This window comes from Coregonus lavaretus, assembly GCF_964263955.1.
Source record: "Coregonus lavaretus genome assembly, contig: HAP1_SCAFFOLD_832, whole genome shotgun sequence".
Lineage (NCBI taxonomy): Eukaryota > Metazoa > Chordata > Actinopteri > Salmoniformes > Salmonidae > Coregonus > Coregonus lavaretus.
The window spans coordinates 85065-109202 of NW_028157362.1; positions in this window are offsets into that span (position 1 = coordinate 85065).

Below are 24138 nucleotides of genomic sequence, written 5' to 3' on the forward strand. Positions count from 1 at the left end.
AGAGATGGAGGGATAAGGGAGGGAGAGAGAGAGAGAGAGAGAGAGAGAGAGAGAGAGAGAGAGAGAGAGAGAGAGAGAGAGAGAGAGAGAGAGAGAGGGGCTCCAATTATGGAGGACAGATACACTGTTTCATAGATTAGAGGGAATCAGAGATTGGTTCAATGGACTGCCAGATAGGAAAGGTTTGCAGCGCAGGGGAGCAGTGGTCCTCTCCTGCTGGGGCATGCTGGGTAATTGTACCATTCTGTGAATATTCATCAGCTGCAGATAGACACACAGACTCTCGCACACACACACACACACGCACAGACAATAACACACGCACATGCTCACACACACATCGCTGTGGGACTGGGATCACATGTATGAATCAGAATATTACAAAAATGTACGTATTCACTTGGTAATCAGGTGGAGTAACAGAGTTGGAGGGGGCAGCGCGGGGGAGCAGCGGTCCTCTCCTGCTCGGGCATGCTGGGTAATTGTACCATTCATGGTGTTCAATATTAACTACAATTCAGGAGAAAGGACCAGACTTGACTCTCCCTATTAAGGACATACCCCATCTAACCAGGCGGCTGCGGTCCGTTGTCTCGGTGCCTCAAAAAGAACCGGAATGCCGTGGCCGGGTTCCAGTCCGAACTCCCCTGGTTTGAGAATCACTTATTTTTTAGGTGGTTGTAGAAATGAATTGCTCTTTTCTGGACTTTGATAATTAGCGGGAATCGTCCTAATTCTGCTCTGCATGCATTATTTGGTGTTTTACGTTGTACATGGAGGATGTTTTTGTAGAATAGTGCATGCAGTCTCAATTTGGTGGTTGTCCCATTTTGTGAATTCTTGGTTGGTGAGCGGACCCCAGACCTCACAACCATGAAGGGCAATGGGTTCTATAACTGATTCAAGTATTTTTTGCCAGATCCTAATTGGGATGTCACATTTTATGTTCGTTTTCATGGCGTAGAAGGCCCTTCTTGCCTTGTCTCTCAGATCGTTCACAGCTTTGTGGAAGTTACCTGTGGCGCTGATGTTTAAGCTGACGTAGATATAGTTGTTTGTGTGCTCTAGGGCAACGGCGACTAGATGGAATTTTGTATTTATGGTCCTGGCAACTGGACCTTTTTGGAATACCATTATTTTTGTCTTACTGAGATGAACTGTCAGGGACCAAATCTAGGTGCTGCTGTAGGCCCTCCTTGGTTGGGGACAGAAGCCCCAGATCATCAGTTAAAAGTAAACATTTGAGTAGGGTGTTGCAGACTGTTCTGTTCCTCGCCTATTTCATTAATATATCCACCACCTGGATTCGGTCCTATGTAGCAACATTTTAAATGGTGTATGGAAAATGATATATCATACACTGCAGTTCACGAACTGTGAGAAAGTAAATCTACTTTGAAAGTTGATCAACTTGTAAACTCACTTTTGAGAAAATGGCCCGTGAATGTTTTGGTACACCTACTGGAGAGCTCTTCTTTGTCTACACCCATTCAGCATCGTTCACACCCTCTTAAGCCTTAGCCCCACCCATCTCTTTAAGGATTCACAGTGTAGTAAACAACCAAAGATTCCAAGACTAAAAGTGTTGAAAGTAGTAGCAAAAATACACTTTATCTAGTCCTTGGCCTATATCCTAATCTGACTTTGGTACAGGTCATGTGGTTCTTCACATTACCGTCTCTGGTAAACACACACTATATCAAATCAAATCACAGATTTAAATCTAAGTTTATTTGTCACATGCACAGGATACAGAAGGTATTTATATTTATTTATGTGTATGCAGTGGGGGAAAAAGTATTTAGTCAGCCACCAATTGTGCAAGTTCTCCCACTTAAAAAGATGAGAGAGGCCTGTAATTTCAACTATTTTTTTCTCCAGAAAATCACATTGTAGGATTTTTTATGAATTTATTTGCAAATTATGGTGGAAAATAAGTATTTGGTCACCTACAAACAAGCAAGATTTCTGGCTCTCACAGACCTGTAACTTCTTCTTTAAGAGGCTCCTCTGTCCTCCACTCGTTACCTGTATTAATGGCACCTGTTTGAACTTGTTATCAGTATAAAAGACACTGTCCACAACCTCAAACAGTCACACTCCAAACTCCACTATGGCCAAGATCAAAGAGCTGTCAAAGGACACCAGAAACAAAATTGTAGTCCTGCACCAGGCAGCGAAGACTGAATCTGCAATAGGTAAGCAGCTTGGTCTGAATAAATCAACTGTGGGAGCAATTATTAGGAAATGGAAGACATACAAGACCACTGATAATCTCCCTCGATCTGGGGCTCCACGCAAGTTCTCACCCCGTGGGGTCAAAATGATCACAAGAACGGTGAGCAAACATCCCAGAACCACACGGGGGGACCTAGTGAATGACCTGCAGAGAGCTGGGACCAAAGTAACAAAGCCTACCATCAGTAACACACTACGCCGCCAGGGACTCAAATCCTGCAGTGCCAGACGTGTCCCCCTGCTTAAGCCAGTACATGTCCAGGTTCGTCTGAAGTTTGCTAGAGTGCATTTGGATGATCCAGAAGAGGATTGGGAGAATGTCATATGGTCAGATGAAACCAAAATAGAACTTTTTGGTAAAAACTCTACTCGTCGTGTTTGGAGGACAAAGAATGCTGAGTTGCATCCAAAGAACACCATACCTACTGTGAAGCATGGGGGTGGAAACATCATGCTTTGGGGCTGTTTTTCTGCAAAGGTAATTAATAAGTTAATTAGTGATCAGGGTTGGAGATAAACAAGAGGGGAGAACCTCCTTCCCACACACTACGCCATGAAGGACTGAAATCCTGCAGAGCCCGCAAGGCCAACCCTGCTCAAAAAAGCACATACACAGGGCCGTCTGAAGTTTGCCAATGAACATCTGAATGATTCAGAGGAGAACTGGGTGGAAGTGTTGTGGTCAGATGAGACCAAAATGGAGCTAATTGGCATCAACTCAACTCGCCATGTTTGGAGGAGGAAGAATGCTCTCTATGACCCCAAGAACACCATCCCCACCGTCAAACATAGAGGTGGAAACATTATGCTTTGGGGGTGTTTTTCTGCTAAGGGGACAGGACAACTTCACCGTATCAAAGGGACGATGGACGGGGCCATCTACCATCAAATCTTGGGTGAGAACCTCCTTCCCTCAGCCAGGGCATTGAAAATGGGTCGTGGCTGGGTATTCCAGCATGACAATGACCCAAAACACACGGCCAAGGCAACAAAGGAGTTGCACAAGAAGAAGCGGCCTAGCCAGTCTCCAGACCTTAATCCCATAGAAAATCTGTGGAGGGAGCTAAAGGTTCGAGTTGCCAAACGTCAGCCTCGAAACCTTAATGACTTGGAGAAGATCTGCAAAGAGGAGTGGGACAAAATCCCTCCTGAGATGTGTGCAAACCTGGTGGCCAACTACAAGAAACGTCTGACCTCTGTGATTGCCAACAAGGGTTTTGCCACCAAGTACTGTCATGTTTTGCAGAGGGGTCAAATACTTATTTCCCTCATTAAAATGCAAATCAATTTATAACTTTTTTGACATGCATTTTTCTGGATTTTGTTGTTGTTATTCTGTCTCTCACTGTTCAAATAAATCTACCATTAAAATGATAGACTGATCATGTCTTTGTCAGTGGGCAAACTTACAAAATCAGCAGGGGATCAAATACTTTTTCCCCTCACTGTATAAAGAGCGGCTTTATAGAGGTAGTCCCTCTCAACGCCATCAAAAGCTTTTTCCGTATCGAGCGAGACCACTACCTCCGGGTCCCCCGACGCTGGGGAGTACAGTATATTCATAAGGCGTCTAATATGGAAAAATTAATGCCTATTTCTCATAAAGCCAGTATGGTCAGATTGTATTACTTGGTGCAGCGAGCCTTCCATATTGATTGCTAAGAGCTTAGCTAGGATTTTGTAATCACAGTTTAAAAGCGAGATTGGGCGATAGGATCCACATTCCAGGGGGTCTTTGTTTTCTTTAATAGTAATGAAATTGAAGCCTAATAAAGACTAGGCGGTAGCTTTGATGTATTAAGGCACTCTGCAAACAATCGAGACAGGAATGGGGCAAAGCAGACCGGAAAACATCCTGTAAAATTTTATTGAAAAACCATCCGGACCCGGTGATCTACCACTTTTCATTGCGGACACTGCTGTTGCAATCTCCTCAGGTGTAAATTCTTCTTCAAATCAAATACAATTTTATTTGTCACATGCGCCGAATACAACAGGTGTAGACTTTACTTACAAGCCCTTAACCAACAATGCAGTTTTAAGAAAGAAAAACAAAACAAATCACAAAGAAATACAATATAAAATAATACGAAATAAAAGTAACACATAATTAAAGAGCAGCAGTAAAAATAACAATAGCGAGGCTATATACAGGGGGTACAAAGTCAATGTGCGGGGGCACCGGTTAGTCGAGGTAATTGAGGTAATATGTACATGTAGGTAGAGTTATTAAAGAGACTATGCATAGATAGACTTCTAAACAGTCATGGGAGTCTGTATCAATTGAAGGCATATTCAGACCATCGAAGAACGAATCAATCGGCAAAGGGTCTTGAGGAGATTCAGAGTAAAATTGTTTGAATTGATCATTGATCTCTTTAGGTAGCACCAGACAGGGTCCTTATTTGTGGGATTAAACGTGAGGCCTCAGATTTACGGATCTGATGTGCAAGGAGTTTACTTGTCACCTTATTCACACACTCTGTATCGAGCTCGTAAGAGTAATTGTTCAGCTTGTCTGGTAGGGAGCACATCAAATTCAGCTTGGAGTAGCTGGCGTTCTTTATATAGATCAGAGGAAGGATCTGTAGCATACTTCTCATCCAATGAAGCTATGGCTTCGTTCAGGTCTTGAAGCCACTGAGAGCGAGTTTTGTTTTTGTTGGCCACGCAGCTTTGAGGGACTCCCATATGGTAGAGCAGGACATACCTGGCGTAGTTAATTTCTAGGAATAATGTGATTTCAGGGGAAATGAAATTGACAAACTCCTTATCTGAGAGTAAAATGGAGTTTTAGACGCCATTGATAACACATGGGAGGTTGCTATGGAAACTCTAGCTCAAGCACTAACGGTGAATGGTCAGAAATAACAAGTCTCTCATAAGTACACCTCCGGAGGTTAGGCAGAAGTTATTTTTTTTGTCCAATAATAAGTAGTCAATGCGGGAGTATGTTTGATGAACATGAGAAAAAAAAAAATGAATGCTGTAGGGTGTAGGAAACGCCAGGCCTCACATATAGCATTTTTCTGAAGAAAATATTGAATAAGTTTACATCTACATTCACATTTACATGGGCCTGTAGCTTTTTGTGAGGACTTGTCAAGAATTGAGGACATTGTACAGTTGAAATGCCCCACCTAAAATCAACGAATGGGAGTCTAAATTGGGTAAAAAGCAGATAAAAAGGTAGAAATTAAACGTGTGTCATCCCAATTGGGAGCATAAACACTAGCCAAAACAAGAGGGGTAGAAAACAGTTTACCGGTGACTATGACGTATCGTCCCTTAGGATGAGCAATGACCTCAGAAGCTACAAAGGGAGTGGATTTATAAATCAAAATGGCAGCACCTCTTGATTTACCATGAAAGTTAGAGTGGAACAGCTGACCAACCCAGTCACTACGCATCCTAAAGTGCTCACCAGTCCTCAAGGGTGGCAGGTAGCTTAGTGGGTAAGAGTGTTGTGCCAGTAACCGAAAGGTCGCTGGTTCTAATCCCCGGGCCTACTAGGTGAAAAATCTGTCGATGTGCCCTTAAGCAAGGCACTTAACCCTAAATGCTCCTGTAAGTCGCTCTGGATAAGAGCGTCTGCTAAATGACTAAAATGTAAATGAATGCAACATTTGCATTCAAACCCTTTAAGTGTGTCAGCACCCTCTTACGTTTCACAGGGTTGTTAGCACCTTTGATGTTCCACGAAATGTACTTGATGGTACTATTTCGGCCACCCTGAGCACCCCCATTATGCAACCCTGTCATTAGAGCATAGAGTGGAAAAGCAATGAATACCCAGAATCCCCAGGATAACTTGTAATAATGTACGGTGTAAGATACTTTGAAAAGGTACAGGAAAAGATAAACTAAAAATTGAACCTCCTTCCTCCAGCAAAAATAGATACTTTTTTAAAAAGTGAAAATAGAAAAGCACCACTTGTAGATGTATATAATTATATTCCCAGTCTTATAACAGGTATTGCGAGAGAAAATAAATCAAATGTATCAAGGCTCTCAGCCAAAAACCTCTCATTTGAAGTAAGCAAATCGTGGTAAGATGACAAAAATAATAATAAATAAATAAATAATGTATATATATATATATATATATATATATATATATATATATATATATATATACACACACACACACACACACACACACACACACACACACACACACACACACACACACACACACACACCATAACAATTGTCTAGTTGGATGATAAGCCAATGTACAGCCTAGACCATAAAACTATGTCTGTGCAATGTTGAAAGTTTGCTGGGTATAAATGACGTTCAAAAACCTTTAACAATGAAGTGAAGATCCCCAAAAACATGTAGCCTCAGAACATTTACTGTTTACTGGGTCGAGACAAACGGACGCGGTAAACAAATGACCTAAAATATTTCGGATCAATGAGACAATATGTAAACAAACTCAATAAATTAATGAGACAACATGGAAACAAAGGAATTATGTAAACCCTTCATAAAATGAAATTAACATGACTGAAATGACTAGATTATCAAAACATTCGATCACATCAAAAAAGCTCAGAGTGGTATTGCGGGGTCGTCGGAGAATCTCCATCTTCTCATGGAAAAAGTGCACTCGAAGAATGATGTCACAGGCCTCTCACCATCCCGGGGCTTTGAGCGCAGTGACCGGTGGGCACAATCAATCAGGGGCTTATCATCCCTGGCAACAACATCCTTCAGCAGCCCAGAGACTAAATCCATGGCGCGAGGCATTTCCGCTGACTCTGGGACGGATACCAGTCTCAGGTTATTGCGGCGAGAAAATCCCTCTAAACTCACACAGCTCTCCTGTACCTTTTTCAGATCCGCAGACAAGCATTTCACGTCAGCCTCCAGGGAAGTAGTTAAGTCGGAGACACTGGTAGCGGAGGTCTCCAGTGCTGCAATCGTCATGGTGTGCAACTCTGTTGTTGTTTTGAGTGATGTGATAGCTGGCACTGTCTCGTTCCGCAAGTTAGTTAGATCCACTTTTAAAGTATCAGAAGCCTCTTGTATTCGGGCCTCAATCGTAGCAACTACCTCTGTTTTCATTTCAAATATCTCTGAGCGTAGTAGCTTGATGGCCTAGAGAATGTTTATTTCAGCACCTCCAGGCAAAGCCGCACCCCCGGGTAAAGTGGAAGTCTCCAGGCCCTCGGACTCAGGCGAGGGCGGTGATAAAAATGGGTCTTGTAGGGGTAGAAGGATTACTTTTATACTATTCCAGGTATTCCTTAAAGAGGTAGGGTTTCAAGTGTCTCCGGAAGGTGGTCAGTGACTCCGCTGTCCTGGCGTCGTGGGGGAGCTTGTTCCACCATTGGGGTGCCAGAGCAGCGAATAGCTTTGACTGGGCTGAGCGAGAACTGTGCTTCCGTAGAGGTGGGGGGGCTAGCAGGCCAGAGGTGGATGAACGTAGTGCCCTCGTTTGGGTGTAGGGTCTGATCAGAGCCTGAAGGTAAGGAGGTGCCGTTCCCCTCACAGCTCCGTAGGCAAGCACCATGGTCTTGTAGTAGATGCGAGCCTCAACTAGAAGCCAGTGGAGTGTGCGGAGGAGCAGGGTGACATGAGTGAACTTGGGAAGGTTGAACACCAGATGGGCTGCAGCGTTCTGGATAAGTTGTAGGGGTTTAATGGCATAGGCAGGGAGCCCAGCCAACAGTGAGTTGCAGTAATCCAGACGGGAGATGACAAGTGCCTGGATTAGGACCTGTGCCGCTTTCTGTGTAAGGTTGGGTCGTACTCTGCGAATGATGTAGAGCATGCACCTGCAGGATCGGGTCACCGCTTTGATGTTAGTGGAGAACGACAGGGTGTTGTCCAGGGTCACGCCAAGGTTCTTTGCACTCTTGGAGGAGGACACAATGGAGTTGTCAACCGTGATGGCGAGATCATGGAGCGGGCAGTCCTTCCCCGGGAGGAAGAGCAGCTCTGTCTTGCCGAGGTTCAGCTTGAGGTGGTGATCCGACATCCACACTGATATGTCTGCCAGACATGCAGAGATGTGATTCGCCACTTGGTTATCAGAAGGGGGAAAGGAGAACATTAATTGTGTGTCGTCTGCGTAGCAATGATACGAGAGACCATGTGAGGATATGACAGAGCCAAGTGACTTGGTGTATAGAGAGAATAGGAGAGGGCCTAGAACTGAGCCCTGGGTGACACCAGTGGTGAGAGCACGTGGTGCGGAGACAGATTCTCGCCACGCCACCTGGTAGGAGCGACCTTTCAGGTAGGACGCAATGCAAGAGTGAGCAGCGCCGGAGATGCCCAACTCTGAGAGGGTGGAGAGGAGGATCTGATGGTTCACAGTATTAAAGGCAGCAGATAGGTCTAGAAGGATATGAGCAGAGGAGAGAGAGCTGTGCGGAGAGCCTCCGTGACAGAGAAGAGCAGTCTCAGTTGAATGACCAGTCTTGAAACCTGACTGGTTTGGATCAAGAAGGTCATTCTGAGAGAGATAGCAGGAGCGTTGGCTAGAGACGGCACCCTCAAGAGTTTTGGAGAGAAAAGAAAGAAGGGATACTGGTCTGTAGTTGTTGACATCGGAGGGATCGAGTGTAGGTTTTATGAGGAGGGGTGCAACTCTCGCTCTCTTGAAGACGGAAGGGACATGGCCAGCGGTCAAGGATGAGTTGATGAGCAAGGTGAGGTAAGGGGGAAGGTCTCCGGAAATGGTCTGGAGAAGAGAGGAGGGGATAGGGTCAAGCGGGCAGGTTGTTGGGCAGCCGGCCTTCACAAGTCGCAAGATTTCCTCTGGAGAGAGAGGGGAGAAAGAAGTCAAAGCATAGGGTTAGGGCAGTGTGAGCAAGACCAGCGGAGTCATTTGACTTAATAAATGAGGATTGGATGTCGTCAACCTTCTTTTCAAAATGGTTAACAAATTCATCCACAGAGAGGGAGGAGGGAGGGGGAGGAGGAGGAGGAGGATTCAGCAGGGAGGAGAAGGTGGCAAAGAGCTTCCTAGGGTTAGAGGCAGAGGCTTGAAATTTAGAGTGGTAGAAAGTGGCTTTAGCAGCGGAAACAGAGGATGAGAATGTAGAGAGGAGGTAGTGAAAAGATGACAGGTCCGCAGGGAGTCTAGTTTTCCTCCATTTCCGCTCAGCTGCCCGGAGCCCACTTCTTTGAGCTCACAATGAGTTGTCAAGCCACGGAGCAGGAGGGGAGGACCGAGCCGGCCGGGAGGATAGGGGATATAGAGAGTCAAAAGATGCAGAAAGAGAGGAGAGGAGGGTTGAGGAGGCAGAATCAGGAGATCGGAGGGAGAAGGATTTAGCAGAGGGAAGAGATGATAGGATGGAAGAGAGTAGCGGGAGAGAGAGAGCGGGATAGAGAGAGCGAAGGTTGCGACGGCACATTACCATCTGAGTAGGGTCAGAGTGAGTAGTGTTGGGGCGGCAGGTAGCTTAGTGGTTAAGAGTGTTGTGCCAGTAACCGAAAGGTCGCTGGTTCTAATCCCCGAGCCGACTATGTGAAAAATATGTCGATGTGCCCTTGAGCAAGGCACTTAACCTGTAAGTCGCTCTGGATAAGAGCGTCTGCTAAATGACTAAAATGTAAAATGGAGGAGAGCGAGAGAGAAAAGGATACAAAGTAGTGGTCGGAGACTTGGAGGGGAGTTGAAGAGAGATTAGTTGAAGAACAGCATCTAGTAAAGATGAGGTCAAGCGTATTGCCTGCCTTGTGAGTAGGGGGGGGGGGGTGAGAGCATGAGGTCAAAAGAGGAAAGGAGTGGAAAGAAGGAGGCAGAGAGAAATTAGTCAAAGGCAGACATAGGAAGGTTAAAGTCACCCAGAACTGTGAGGGGTGCGCCAACCTCAGGAAAGGAACTTATCAAGGCGTCAAGCTCATTGATGAACTCTACAAGGGAACCTGGAGGGCGATAAATGATAAGGATGTTAAGCTTGAATTGGCTAGTGACTGTGACAGCATGGAATTCAAATGAGGAGATAGACAGATCGGTCAGGGGGAAAAGAGAGAATGTCCACTTGGGAGAGATGAGGATTCCTGTGCCACCGCCGCGCTGACCAGATGCTCTCGGGTTATGTGAGAACACAGGAAAGAGCAGTAGGAGTAGCAGTGTTTTCTGTGGTAATCCATGTTTCCGTCAGCGCCAAGAAGTCAAGGGACTGGAGGGTAGCATAGGCTGAGATGAACTCTGCAATGTTGGCTGCACAACGGCAGTTCCAGAGGCTGCCGGAGATCTGGAACTCCACGTGGGTCGTGCGTGCAGGGACAACCAGATTAGAGTGGCAGCAGCCACGCGGTGTGAAGCGTTTGTATGGCCTGTGCAGAGAGGAGAGAACAGGGATAGACAGACACATAGTTGACAGGCTACAGAAAAGGCTACAATAATGCAAAAGAGATTGGAATGAAATGAACTAAACATCTGGGAGAGCGGGGCCTCCCTCACTTACATTTCACTGAAACACTCAAATATAACTCTCCCAGCTTCCATTTTAGAAATTATAATTGTTGTTAACTACCAATAGTGTGTTAACACACTAAACAGATCATTGTTGTCCGTGTCTAACGTGTAATGTTTTGGGGTTAGTTTTGACAGTTTGAGTGAGTACGTCGTCAACTTATTCAGCCAGTTAGTTAGCTAGCTAGAATATTTAGCATATTAGCTGGCCATTGCTCTCTGTCAACGAACCAACCTCCTCCCCACGGTATGAAACACACAGAGATAGCCAAGCTAACGTTAACTAGTCAGCCATGTCTTGAATTCCTTTTGAACGACTCTGGTTACCAGTATGTAAAAATAAAATACAAATAAATGTAGGTTATAACTTACCCTTAGTAGCTACTGTTAGCCAGTTAAGTGTAAAGTTAGCTACTGAATCGATTTAGCCAGTTCACATCTGTCCCAATGGAGAGAAACAATCTCCAAATATTACAGCTAGGTCGTCCCAGCTGTTGTTTAGTTAGCTATCCAGGTAGCAACAAGCTAGCTACATTTCGAGTACAGTAGCTACTAACTACCTAACGTTAACACTTCAGATAATGAGGTTAGAAAAACAGCTGAATAGTAGGTAGCTAGCTGGCATTATTACAGGTACTCTTAAGCGAACTAGATGCCCTCAACCTCACGCAAATTATCAACGAACCTACCAGGTACAACCCTAAATCCGTAAACATGGGTACCCTCATAGATATCATCCTGACTAACGTACCCTCTAAATACACCTCAGCTGTCTTCAACCAGGATCTCAGCGATCACTGCCTTATTGCCTGCGTCCGTAACAGGTCCGCGGTCAAACGACCACCCCTCATCACTGTCAAACGCTCCCTAAAACACTTTAGCGAGCAGGCCTTCCTAATTGACCTGGCCCAGGTATCCTGGATGGATATAGATCTAATTCCGTCAGTAGAGGATGCCTGGTTGTTCCTTAAAAGTAATTTCCTCTCAATCTTAAATAAACATGCCCCAGTCAAAAAATACAGAACTAAGAACCGATATAGCCCCTGGTTCTCCTCAGACTTGACTGCCCTTGACCAGCACAAAAACATCCTGTGGCGTACAGCATTAGCATCAAATAGCCCCCGCGATATGCAACTTTTCAGGGAAGTTAGGAATCAATATACACAAGCAGTCAGGAAAGCAAAGGCTAACTTTTTCAAACAGAAATTTGCATCCTGTAGCACTAACTCCAAAAAGTTTTGGGACACTGTAAAGTCCATGGAGAATAAGAGCACTTCCTCCCAGTTGCCCACTGCACTGAGGCTAGGAAACACTATCACCACCGATAAATCTACAATAATCGAGAATTTCAACAAGCATTTTGCTACAGCTGGCCATGCTTTCCATCTGGCTACCACTACCCCGGCCACCAACTCTGCACCCTCCGCTGCAACTTGCCCATGCCCCCCCCGATTCTCCTTCACACAAATTCAGACAGCTGACGTTTTGAAAGAGCTGCAAAATCTGGACCTCTACAAATCAGCTGGGCTAGACAATCTGGACCCTTTCTTTCTAAAACTAGCCGCCGAAATTGTCGCAACACCTATTACTAGTCTGTTCAACCTCTCTTTCATAACGTCTGAGATCCCCAGAGATTGGAAAGCTGCCGCGGTCATCCCCCTCTTCAAAGGGGGTGACACTCTAGATCCAAACTGCTACAGACCTATATCCATCCTGCCCTGCCTTTCGAAAGTATTTGAAAGCCAAGTTAACAAACAGATCACCGACCATTTCGAATACCACCGTACCTTCTCCGCTATGCAATCCGGTTTCCGAGCTGGTCATGGGTGCACTTCAGCCATGCTCAAGGTCCTAACCGATATTATAACCGCGATTGATAATAGACAGTACTGTGCAGCCGTCTTCATCGACCTGGCCAAGGCTTTCGACTCTGTCAACCACCGCATTCTTATTGGCAGACTAAAAAGCCTTGGTTTCTCAAATGACTGCCTCGCCTGGTTCACCAACTACTTCTCAGATAGAGTTCAGTGTGTCAAATCGGAGGGCCTGTTGTCTGGACCTATGGCAGTCTCTATGGGGGTGCCACAGGGTTCAATTCTTGGGCCGACACTTTTCTCCGTGTATATCAATGATGTTGCTCTTGCTGCTGGTGACTCTCAGATCCACCTCTACGCAGACGACACCATTTTGTATACATCTGGCCCTTCATTGGACACTGTGTTAACAAACCTCCAAACGAGCTTCAATGCCATACAACACTCCTTCAGTAGCCTCCAACTGCTCTTAAACACTAGTAAAACTAAATGCATGCTTTTCAATCGAACGCTGCTGGCACCCGCCCACCCGACTAGAATCACCACTCTCGACGGGTCTGACCTAGAGTATGTGGACAACTACAAATACCTAGGTGTCTGGTTAGACTGTAAACTCTCCTTCCAGACTCACATAAAGAATCTCCAATCCAAAGTTAAATCTAAAATCGGCTTCCTATTTCGCAACAAAGCCTCCTTCACTCATGCTGCCAAACATGCCCTCGTAAAACTGACTATCCTACCGATCCTTGACTTCGGCGATGTCATTTACAAAATAGCCTCCAACACTCTACTCAGCAAATTGGATGTAGTCTATCACAGTGCCATCCGTTTTGTCTCCAAAGCCCCATACACTACCCACCACTGTGACCTGTACGCTCTTGTTGGCTGGTCCTCACTACATGTTCGTCGTCAAACCCACTGGCTCCAGGCCATCTATAAATCACTGCTAGGCAAATCCCCGCCTTATCTTAGCTCATTGGTCACCATAGCAGCACCCACCCGTAGTCTGCGCTCCAGCAGGTATATCTCACTGGTCATTCCCAAAGCCAACACCTCCTTTGGCCGCCATTCCTTCCAGTTCTCTGCTGCCAATGACTGGAACGAATTGCAAAAATCTCTGAAGCTGGAGACTCTTATCTCCCTCACTAACTTTAAGCATCAGTTGTCAGAGCACCTTACCGATCACTGCACCTGTACACAGCCCATCTGAAATTAGCCCACCCAACTACCTCATCCCTATATTGTTATTTATTTTGCTCTTTTGCACCCCAGTATCTCTATTTGCACATAATCTCTTGCACATCTAGCATTCCAGTGTTAATACTATTGTAATTATTTTGCACTATAGCCTATTTATTGCCTTACCTCCATAAATTGCTACATTTGCACACACTGTATATATATTTTCTGTTGTATTTTTGACTTTATGTTTTTTTTACCCCATATGTAACTCTGAGTTGTTGTTTTTATCGCACTGCTTTGCTTTATCTTGGCCAGGTCGCAGTTGTAAATGAGAACTTGTTCTCAACTGGCTTACCTGGTTAAATAAAGGTAAAAAAAAAAAAAAAAAAAAAAGCGTGAAATAACATTGGAAAAAACTATCCACAGTTGCTAATAGTTACCAGTAGCTACCCGCTAGCTAGCTAGCTTTATTGGTCCAGGTAGTGGGTTAGCTAGCCTCGTGCTTCACAGGGCTCAGCCGAATACAATACTTACCTACAATAATGACCTACAATAACTACATAGATAAACTACCTACAATACCTAACTACAATACCTACCTACAATCTAAATACTTAAGCTTTAAGGTTTAAGGTTTAAGCTTTACTCGACACCATATAAAGAGGAAGCCAAGCTTAGAAAAACACAACTTCATCGCATTGCCATTTATTTTATTTGAGAGCCAGTTTCATCAAAGAGCTTGGTTTTTGCGACTGCAAAGTAATGACGTTCAAAGTAATGATGGACTGTCGTTTCTCTTTGCTTATTTGAGCTGTTCTTGCCATAATATGGACTTGGACTTTTACCAAATAGACCTATCTTCTGTATACCCCCCTACCTTGTCAACACACAACTGATTGGCTCAAACTAATTAAGAAGGAAAGAAATTCAACAAATGAACTTTTAGGAAGGCACACCTGTTAATTGAAATGCATTCCAGGTGACTACCTCATGAAGCTGGTTGAGAGAGTCAAGAGTGTGCAAAGCTGTCATCAACGCAAAGGGTGGCTATTTGATGAATCTCAAATATAAATGTAGAAAATAGTAAAAAATAAAGAAAAACCCTTGAATGAGTAGGTGTTCTAAAACTTTTGACTGGTAGTGTATATAGAGAGAGACGGGGGACAGAGAGACAGATGTAGAGAGAGGGAACAGAGAGAGAGAGGACAGAGACACACAGAGAGAGAGAGAGAGAGAGAGAGAGAGAGCGAGAGAGAGAGGAGAGAGACGGATAGAGAGAGAGAGAAAACTGTGTTGTGATGATAGAGTAGCCATTGTGGGGAAATTTGATTGTAATATTTGACACGTTAAAGTCTCTGATGTGTCACCTGGTGAATCACGCTTAGTAATATTTGATCTGTCTGCCAAAGTTTGTTTCTGCCTTCTTTCATGTGAGGTGAGATGGACACTGTTCTGGAGGAGAGAGTGAGTGAGTGAGGGGGGAGAGACGGAGGGTGCGAGGGAGCAAGGGAGCAAGGGAGGGAAGAAAAGGAGGAGAGAGTGAGTGAGTGAGGGGGGAGAGATGGAGGGTGCGAGGGAGCAAGGGAGGGAAGAAAAGAGGGGGTGTGTGTATACGTGTGTTTCATCCTTCCAAAGAGAGGAGAGATGTACAGAGAGCCACAGCACCATCAGAAACTGACAGTGGCCCTACATACAAGTCCTATCACGCCTGCCGCCAAAAGGAAAGAGACAATTACATGAGTTTTCAATGAGACTGCAGCCAATCGTTTGTGGTGGTGGAGGAGAGAGATGGTGATGGTTGGAGAGAGAGAGTGACAGACAGACAGAGAGAGAGAGAGAGAGAGAGAGAGAGAGAGAGAGAGAGAGAGAGAGAGAGAGAGAGAGAGAGAGAGAGCAAGAGGATGACAGCGTGAAAGAGATGGCGAGAGAGAGAGAGACCAAAGACAAAGAAAGAGAGACACAAAACTGCAGAGCAACAGACAGAAAGAGAGAGAGAGAGGCAGCTGTAACGGGGACCATGGTGTAACAGGGACCATGGTGTAACGGGGACCATGGTGTAACAGGGACCATGGTGTAACGGGGACCATGGTGTAATGGGGACCATGGTGTAACATGGACCATGGTGTAACGGGGACCATGGTGTAACGGGGACCATGGTGTAACGGGGACCATGGTGAAACAGGCAGCTGTAACGGGGGCCATGGTGAAACAGGCAGCTGTAACAGGGGCCATGGTAACAAAGTACAGGCGTTTCTATTATTGCTCAAATCCCCCAAACAAATCATAAAACCGAGAGCAACCAATTCCAGCGAGGCAGCTCCTGCCATGAAATGGCGATTGAGGCGTGGGGGCTGACACTTTAATTGTGTGTGTGTGACACTTTCATTGGAACTGTGCTGTGTAGTTTGAATGATTACACAATTATTATCAGATTGCATTTTTTTCTGATCGGGCTAATCCAGGGGAAGTGTCTGTCAATGATTAAAATATTGAAACACCCCTGGGCCTGGCTGTAATGTCGATCTGAAGATAGACCCCTGACACAGATCAATGTCAGCCTTGGACCAGTAAGCCTTGGACCAGTAAGCCTTGGACCAGTAAGCCTTGGACCAGTAAGCCTTGGACCAGTAAGCCTTGGACCAGTAAGCCTTGGACCAGTAAGCCTTGGACCAGTAAGCCTTGGACCAGTAAGCCTTGTCGGAGCCAAAACGGCCCATGCGGTCAGACTGGGAACTCCTTATTCATATAATTGTTTTGGTACTGTGGAACAGACCGGATAGTGGAGTGCAGGCAGAGAGATAAAGACGGTGCGACTGTGATTCGATCCCTCGTGGACTTGGTCGGTCATATACATGCTAAAGGGCAGTGGTGTTGTCCAACTAGACCAACGGTGTCAAACTCATTCCATGGAGGGCTGCTGGTTTCTGTTATATCCTTTCCATTTGTTTCCTAGACAACCAGGTCAGGGGAGTTCCTAACTCATCAATAACCTAGACAACCAGGTCAGGGGAATTCCTAACTCATCAGTGACCTAGACAACCAGGTCAGGGGAGTTCCTAACTCATCAATAACCTAGACAACCAGGTCAGGGGAGTTCCTAACTCATCAATAACCTAGACAACCAGGTCAGGGGAATTCCTAACTCATCAGTGACCTTACTTAATCAATCATGTACAAGGAAGGAGTGGAAACCAAGAGACACTCCATGGAATGAGTTTGATACCTGCGAACCAGACCATCATCTAATTGCATTGATTCCCGTCATTCGTCCATTTGGGTACAGCGCGACCCCCTAAACACATATGTCTGGAAAGATGATTATCAAACGTGTGCAGCGAAATTCTACTAGACGAATAGTCCAGAAGAGTATAACATCCCGGAATTTAAAGCATACACATTTTTCAAAATGTAATATACTATAAAACGGTATGTGTTTTTTGCATTCCTAAAATGTCTACCATTTATAATGCAGGTACGGGCATTGGGACACGGCCATAGTCTATGATTGTAGAGGTATTGGGACACGCCCATATTCTATGATGAAATACTCAGCCTTTCCTCATCTCCTCTGGACCGTATTCACAAAGAGTCTCAGAGTAGGGTCTCAGAGTGCTGATCTAGGATAAGGTTTGCTTTTTAGATCATAATTATACGGACAGGGGGGACCTGATCCTGGATCAGCAATCCTACTCTGAGTCGCTGTGTGAATTTAAGCCCTGGACCAGAAAGCATTGATTGAGAGTCCAGCTCCTGCTGGTCTGATGTGTGATGTTGTTCCACGTCGAGGTCCAGCCCCTGCTGGTCTGATGTGTGATGTTGTTCCACGTCGAGGTCCAGCCCCTGCTTGTCTGATGTGTGATGTTGTTCCACGTCGAGGTCCAGCTCCTGCTGGTCTGACGTGTGATGCTGTTCCACGTCGAGGTCCAGCTCCTGCTGGTCTGATGTGTGATGTTGTTCCACGTCGAGCTCCTGCTGGTCTGACGTGTGATGCTGTTCCACGTCGAGGTCCAGCTCCTGCTGGTCTGATGTGTGATGTTGTTCCACGTCGAGCTCCTGCTGGTCTGACGTGTGATGCTGTTCCACGTCGAGGTCCAGCTCCTGTCTGAATGTGGAGGAACAAAGCACAAGTCTTGTCTGACTGTCTTTCAGTTTCACCTCTCTCTCTCTCTCTCTCTCTCTCTCTGTCTCTCTCTCCCTCTCCCTCTCCCTCTCCCTCTCCCTCTCCCTCTCCCTCTCTCTCTCCCTCTCCCTCTCCCTCTCCCTCTCCCTCTCCCTCTCCCTCTCCCTCTCACTCTCACTCTCACTCTCACTCTCACTCGCTCCACTCTCTCACAAGGATTTTGTGGTGTTTTTAAACAAATGAGGACGTCTCATTAAAGTAAGATCAAAAGTCAAAGTCCACTCTCTCTCCCCTTAACTCTCTCTCCTCTCCAGCCCGCACACTGCATGAGTCAATCCACAGGAGAGATCCAGTTCAAAGGAAGAGATCAATAACTTTATAAGTGGGCTGAGTCCTGGAGAGGAGAGGAGAGGAGAGGAGAGGAGAGGAGAGGAGAGGAGAGGAGAGGAGAGGAGAGGAGAGGAGAGGAGAGGAGAGGAGAGGAGAGGAGAGGAGAGGAGAGAGGAGGTGGGGAGGGGAGGGGAGAGGAGAGGGAGAGGAGAGGGAGAGGAGAGGGGGAGGAGAGGGAGAGGGGAAGGAGAGGGAGAGGGAGAGGGAGAGGGGGAGAGGAGAGGAGAGGGAGAGGAGGTTAGGGGGAGAGGAGAGGAGGCTGTAGCTCAATTGGTCCTCTGGTCCTCTGTAGCTCAATTGGTAGAGCATGGCACCAAGGTAGTGAGTTCGATCCCCGGGACCACCCACAGGTAAAAATGTATGCGCACATGACTGTAAGTCGCTTTGGATAAAAGCATCTGCTAAATGGCATATTATTATTATTATTATTACGTAAGACCAGGGAACTACTTAATAAGGAATGGGTCTTATGTTTTGTCACTCAGTCCACATTAGAGGGATACAACAGTAACTGAAAAGACAACAGTAACTGAAAAGAGAGCGGGAGTGAATGAGTCAGAGAGGAGAGAGCAAAGGAGTAAGAGAGAGATACCAGTGGAGGCTGCTGAGCCTGGAAACCATGTGTTTGATGTATTTGATACTGTTCCACCTATCCCACTCCAGACATTACCACGAGCCCGTCCTCCCCAATTAAAGGTGCCAACCTCCTGTGTCTTCAACGTATATCTCAATTAATTGGCGAGGGCACTAGAACAGACTGCAGCACCTGGTCTCACCTTACTGGACTCAGAAATCAAATGTCTACTCTCTTTCTCTCTCTCAGGCACAAAAGACCAGAGAGCCCAGAAGGAAAGGGTGGCCACAGCACTCAAGGGAGTGATTGAAAAAGCCACTTCCACTTTCCCCAATGCACAAGTGGTTATCTCCATCCTGCTGCCACGAAAACACTTTCACACTGCCACCATATAGCGGGTGAATACAAGCATTTCCCGGGACTGTGCTTCAAAACCAAATGTCTACCTGGCCCACCACTCCACCCTGGACTGGAACAGTCTTTATGACCAGATCCACCTCTACAAGGCAGCAGTCCCCACCTTTGGCCTGAAGGACATCGCCCTCAAGCGCAGCCTCAGCACCTCACACGGGAGCAACAGAGCAACAGACACCCCTCCCAGAACAGCGAGACACTCTCCCAGACCTGCGGGACCCCCCCCCCCCCCCCAAGTCACCCCTCCCAGACCAGTGAGACCCCAGCACCTCACACTGCTCTCTCTCTTTTGGTCTCTCCTCCCCTCTCTGACATTCACTCTCTCTCTCTTTTCAGTGACTGTTGTCTTCTTCTAACTAATGGCGCCGGAAGAGGATAGTTGCCGTTTTACAGGCTCCTAACCAACTGTACTATTTTGTTGTTTGTTTCGCATTGTTTGTAACTTATTTTGTACATACATTTGCTGTTACCGTCTCTTATGACCGAAAAGAGCTTCTGGAGATCGGAACAGCGATACTCACCTTGAACTGGACAAATACTTTTTCTTTAATGAGTCCGACGCGAAGGGACGTACTGCTTTCAGGAGAACAGGCCCAAATCCCCGTCATTGGCGTGAAGAAAAAGCGATGATACAGAGGGAGAAGGTCGAGGTGCCTTGTTAGGTTTCGTAGGCCGAGTGAGTAAATAGCCATTACCATCGGTTCTATTGGCCAACATGCAATCACTGGAAAACAAACTCGATGATCTACGATCGAGGCTATCCTACCAACGGGACATTAAATACTGTAATATCTTATGTTTCACCGAGTCGTGGCTGAACGACGACATGAATAATATAGAGCTGGATGGGTTTCTGTTCATCGCCAGGACAGAGTAGCTACGCCTGGTGAGACGAGGGGCGGAGGATGTATGTCTATTTGTCAATAACTGCTGGTGTGCAATGTCTAATATTAAGGAAGTCTTGAGGTTTTGCTCGCCTGAGGTAGAGTATCTCATGATAAGCTGTAGACCCACTATCTACCAAGAGAGTTCTCATCTATATTATTCGTAGCCGTCTATTTACCACCACAAACCGATGCTGGCACTAAGACCGCACTCAACGAGCTGTATAAGGCCATAAGCAAACAAGAAAATGCTCATCCAGAAGCGGCGCTCCTAGTGGCCGGGGTCTTTAATGCAGGCGAACTTAAATCTGTTTTACCTAATTTCTACCAGCATGTCACATGTGCAACCAGAGGGGAAAAAAACTATAGACCACCTTTACTCCACGCGACACATACAAAGCTCTCTGTCGCACTCCATTAGACAAATCTGACCATAATTCTATCCTCCTGATTCCTGCTTACAAGGAATTACTAAAGCAGGAAGTACCAGTGACTCGCTCAATACAGAGGTGGTCAGATGATGCGGATGCTACAGGGCTGTTTTGCTAGCACAGACTGGAACATGTTCCGGGATTTATCCAATGCTATTGAGGAATATACCACCTCAGTCACCGGCCTCATCAATAACTGCATTGACGACGTCGTCCCCACAGTGACCGTACGTACATATCCCAACCAGAAGCCATGGATTACAGACAAAAACCGCACCGAGATAAAGGCTAAAGCTGCCACTTTCAAGGAGCAGGACACTAATCCGGACGCTTATAAGAAATCCTGCTATGCCCTCAGACGAACCTATAAAACCATAAAACAGGCAAAGTGTCAATACAGGACTAAGATTGAATCCTACTACACCGGCTATGACGCTCATCGGATGTTGCAGGGCTTGCAAACTATTATGGACTACAAAGGGAAACCAAGCTGGTGTGAGCCTACCAGATGAGCAAAATGCCTTTAGTGCTCGCTTTGAGGCAAGCAACACTGAAGCATGCATGAGAGCACCAGCTGTTTTGCGGACGACTATGTGATCACGCTCTCCGTAGCCGATGTGAGCAAGACCTTTAAACAGGTCAACATTCACAAGGCCGCGGGGCAAGATCGATTATCATGGCGTGTACTCAGAGCACGCGTGGACCAACTGGCAAGTGTCTTCACTGACATTTTCAACCTCTGCCTGACCGAGTCTGTAATACCCACGTTTCAAGCAGACCACCATAGTCCCTGTGCCCAAGAATGCGAAGGGAACCTGCCTAAATGACTACGTCCCCGTAGCACGTCGGTAGCCATGAAGTGCTTTGAAAGGCTGGTCTTTGCTCAGATCAACACCATCATCCCGGGAACCCTAGACCCACTCCAATTCGCATACCGCCCCAACAGATCCACAGATTACGCAATCTCAATAACACTCCACACTGCCGTTTCCCACCTGGACAAAAGTAACACCTATGTGAGAATGCTGTTCATTGACTACAGCTCAGCGTTCAATACCATAGTGCCCACAAAGCTCATCAATAAGCTAAATACCATGGGACTAAACACCTCCCTCTGCAACTGGATCCTGGACTCCAGCCACCCTAGTCATAGACTGTTCACTCTGCTACCGCACAGCAAGCGGTACCGGAGCGCCAAGTCTAGGTCCAAAAGGCTCCTTAACAGCTTCTACCCCCAAGCTATAAGACTGCTGAACAATTAATCAAATGACCACAAGGACTATTTACATTGTTACCCCCCCTTTTGTTTTTACACTGCTGCTTCTCGCTGTTTATTATCTATGCATAGTCACTTGACACTTGACAGTTGACTCTGTACCGTTTTTTTATTGTGTTACTTTTTATTTAATTTTTTACTTTAGTTTACTTAGTAAATATTTTCTTAACTCTATTTCTTGAAATGCATTGTTGGTTAAGGGCTTGTAAACTCAGCCAAAAAAGAAACGTCCTCTCGCTGTCAACTGCATTTATTTTCAGCAAACTTAACATGTGTAAATATTTGTATGATCATAACAAGATTCAACAACTGAGACATAAACTAAACAAGTTCCACAGACATGTGACTAACAGAAATTGAATAATGTGTCCCTGAACAAATGGGGGGTCAAAATCAAAAGTAACAGTCAGTGTGGCCACTAGCTGCATTAAGTACTGCAGTGCATCTCCTCCTCATGGACTGCACCAGATTTGCCAGTTCTTGCTGTGAGATGTTACCCCACTCTTCCACCAAGGCACCTGCAAGTTCCCGGACATTTCTGGGGGGAATGGCCCTAGCCCTCACCCTTCGATCCAACAGGTCCCAGATGTGCTCAATGGGATTGAGATCCGGGCTCTTCGCTGGCCATGGCAGAACACTTACATTCCTGTCTTGCAGGAAATCATGCACAGAACGAGCAGTATGGCTGGTGGCATTGTCATGCTGGAGGGTCATGTCAGGATGAGCCTGCAGGAAGGGTACCACATGAGGGAGGAGGATGTCTTCCCTGTAACGCACAGCGTTGAGATTGCCTGCAATGACAACAAGCTCAGTCCGATGATGCTGCGACACACCGCCCCAGATCATGACGGACCCTCCACCTCCAAATCGATCCCACTCCAGAGTACAGGCCTCGGTGTAACGCTCATTCCTTCGACGATAAACGCGAATCCGACCATCACCCCTGGTGAGACAAAACCGCGACTCGTCAGTGAAGAGCACTTTTTGCTAGTCCTGTCTGGTCCAGCGATGGTGGGTTTGTGCCCATAGGTGATGTTGTTGCAGGTGATGTCTGGTGAGGACCTGCCTTACAACAGACCTACAAGCCCTCAGTCCAGCCTCTCTCAGCCTATTGCGGACAGTCTGAGCACTGATGGAGGGATTGTGTGTTCCTGGTGTTGTTGCCAACCTGTACCTGTCCCGCACGTGTGGTGTTCGAATGTACCGATCCTGTGTAGGTGTTGTTACACGTGGTCTGCCACTGCGAGGATGATCAGCTGTCTGTCCTGTCTTCCTGTAGCATTCTCTTAGGCGTCTCACAGTACGGACATTGCAATTTATTGCCCTGGCCACATCTGCAGTCCTCATGCCTCCTTGCAGCATGCCTAAGGCACGTTCACGCAGATGAGTAAGGACACTGGGCATCTATCTTTTGGTGTTTTTCAGAGTCAGCAGAAAGGCCTCTTTAGTGTCCTAAGTTTTCATAACTGTGACCTTAATTGCCTACAGTCTGTAAGCTGTTAGTGTCTTAACGAACGTTCCACAGGTGCATGTTCATTAATTGTTTGTAATTCATTGAACAAGCATGGGAAACAGGGTTTAAACCCTTTACAATGAAGATCTGTGAAGTTATTTGGATTTTTACAAATTATCTTTGAAAGACAGGGTCCTGAAAAGGGGGCTTTTCTTTTTTTGCTAAATAAGTAAGCATTTCACAGTAAGGTCTACACCTGTTGTTTTTGGCGCATGTGCCAAATAAAATTGCATTTGATTTGATTTGTTGTATAAAACACCTGTCTCTGGATTAGATCTTCAAACTAAGGTCAACCATGGAATCCATGACAGGGGGAGAAGAGTTCATCCATGTACAGTGGGGAAAAAATGCTGGTCCGTGAGTAAAGTGGTCGTATGGACAGGTACTCCAATCTCCGCTGTGGAGCTTTGCAGCTCCTTCAGGGTTATCTTTGGTCTCTTTGTTGCCTCTATGATTAATGCCCTCCTTGCCTGGTCCGTGAGTTTTGGTGGGCGGCCTTCTCTTCATGGTGTCACTTGCTTGGTGGTGCCCCTTGCTTAGAGGTGTTGCAGACTCTGGCGCCTTTCAGAACAGGTGTATACAGTGGGGAGAACAAGTATTTGATACACTGCCGATTTTGCAGGTTTTCCTACTTACAAAGGAGGTCTGTAATTTTTATCATAGGTACACTTCAACTGTGAGAGAAGGAATCTAAAACAAAAATCCAGAAAATCACATTGTATGATTTTAAAGTAATTGATTTGCATTTTATTGCATGACATAAATATTTGATACATCAGAAAAGCAGAACTTAATATTTGGTACAGAAACCTTTGTTTGCAATTATAGAGATCATACGTTTCCTGTAGGTCTTGACCAG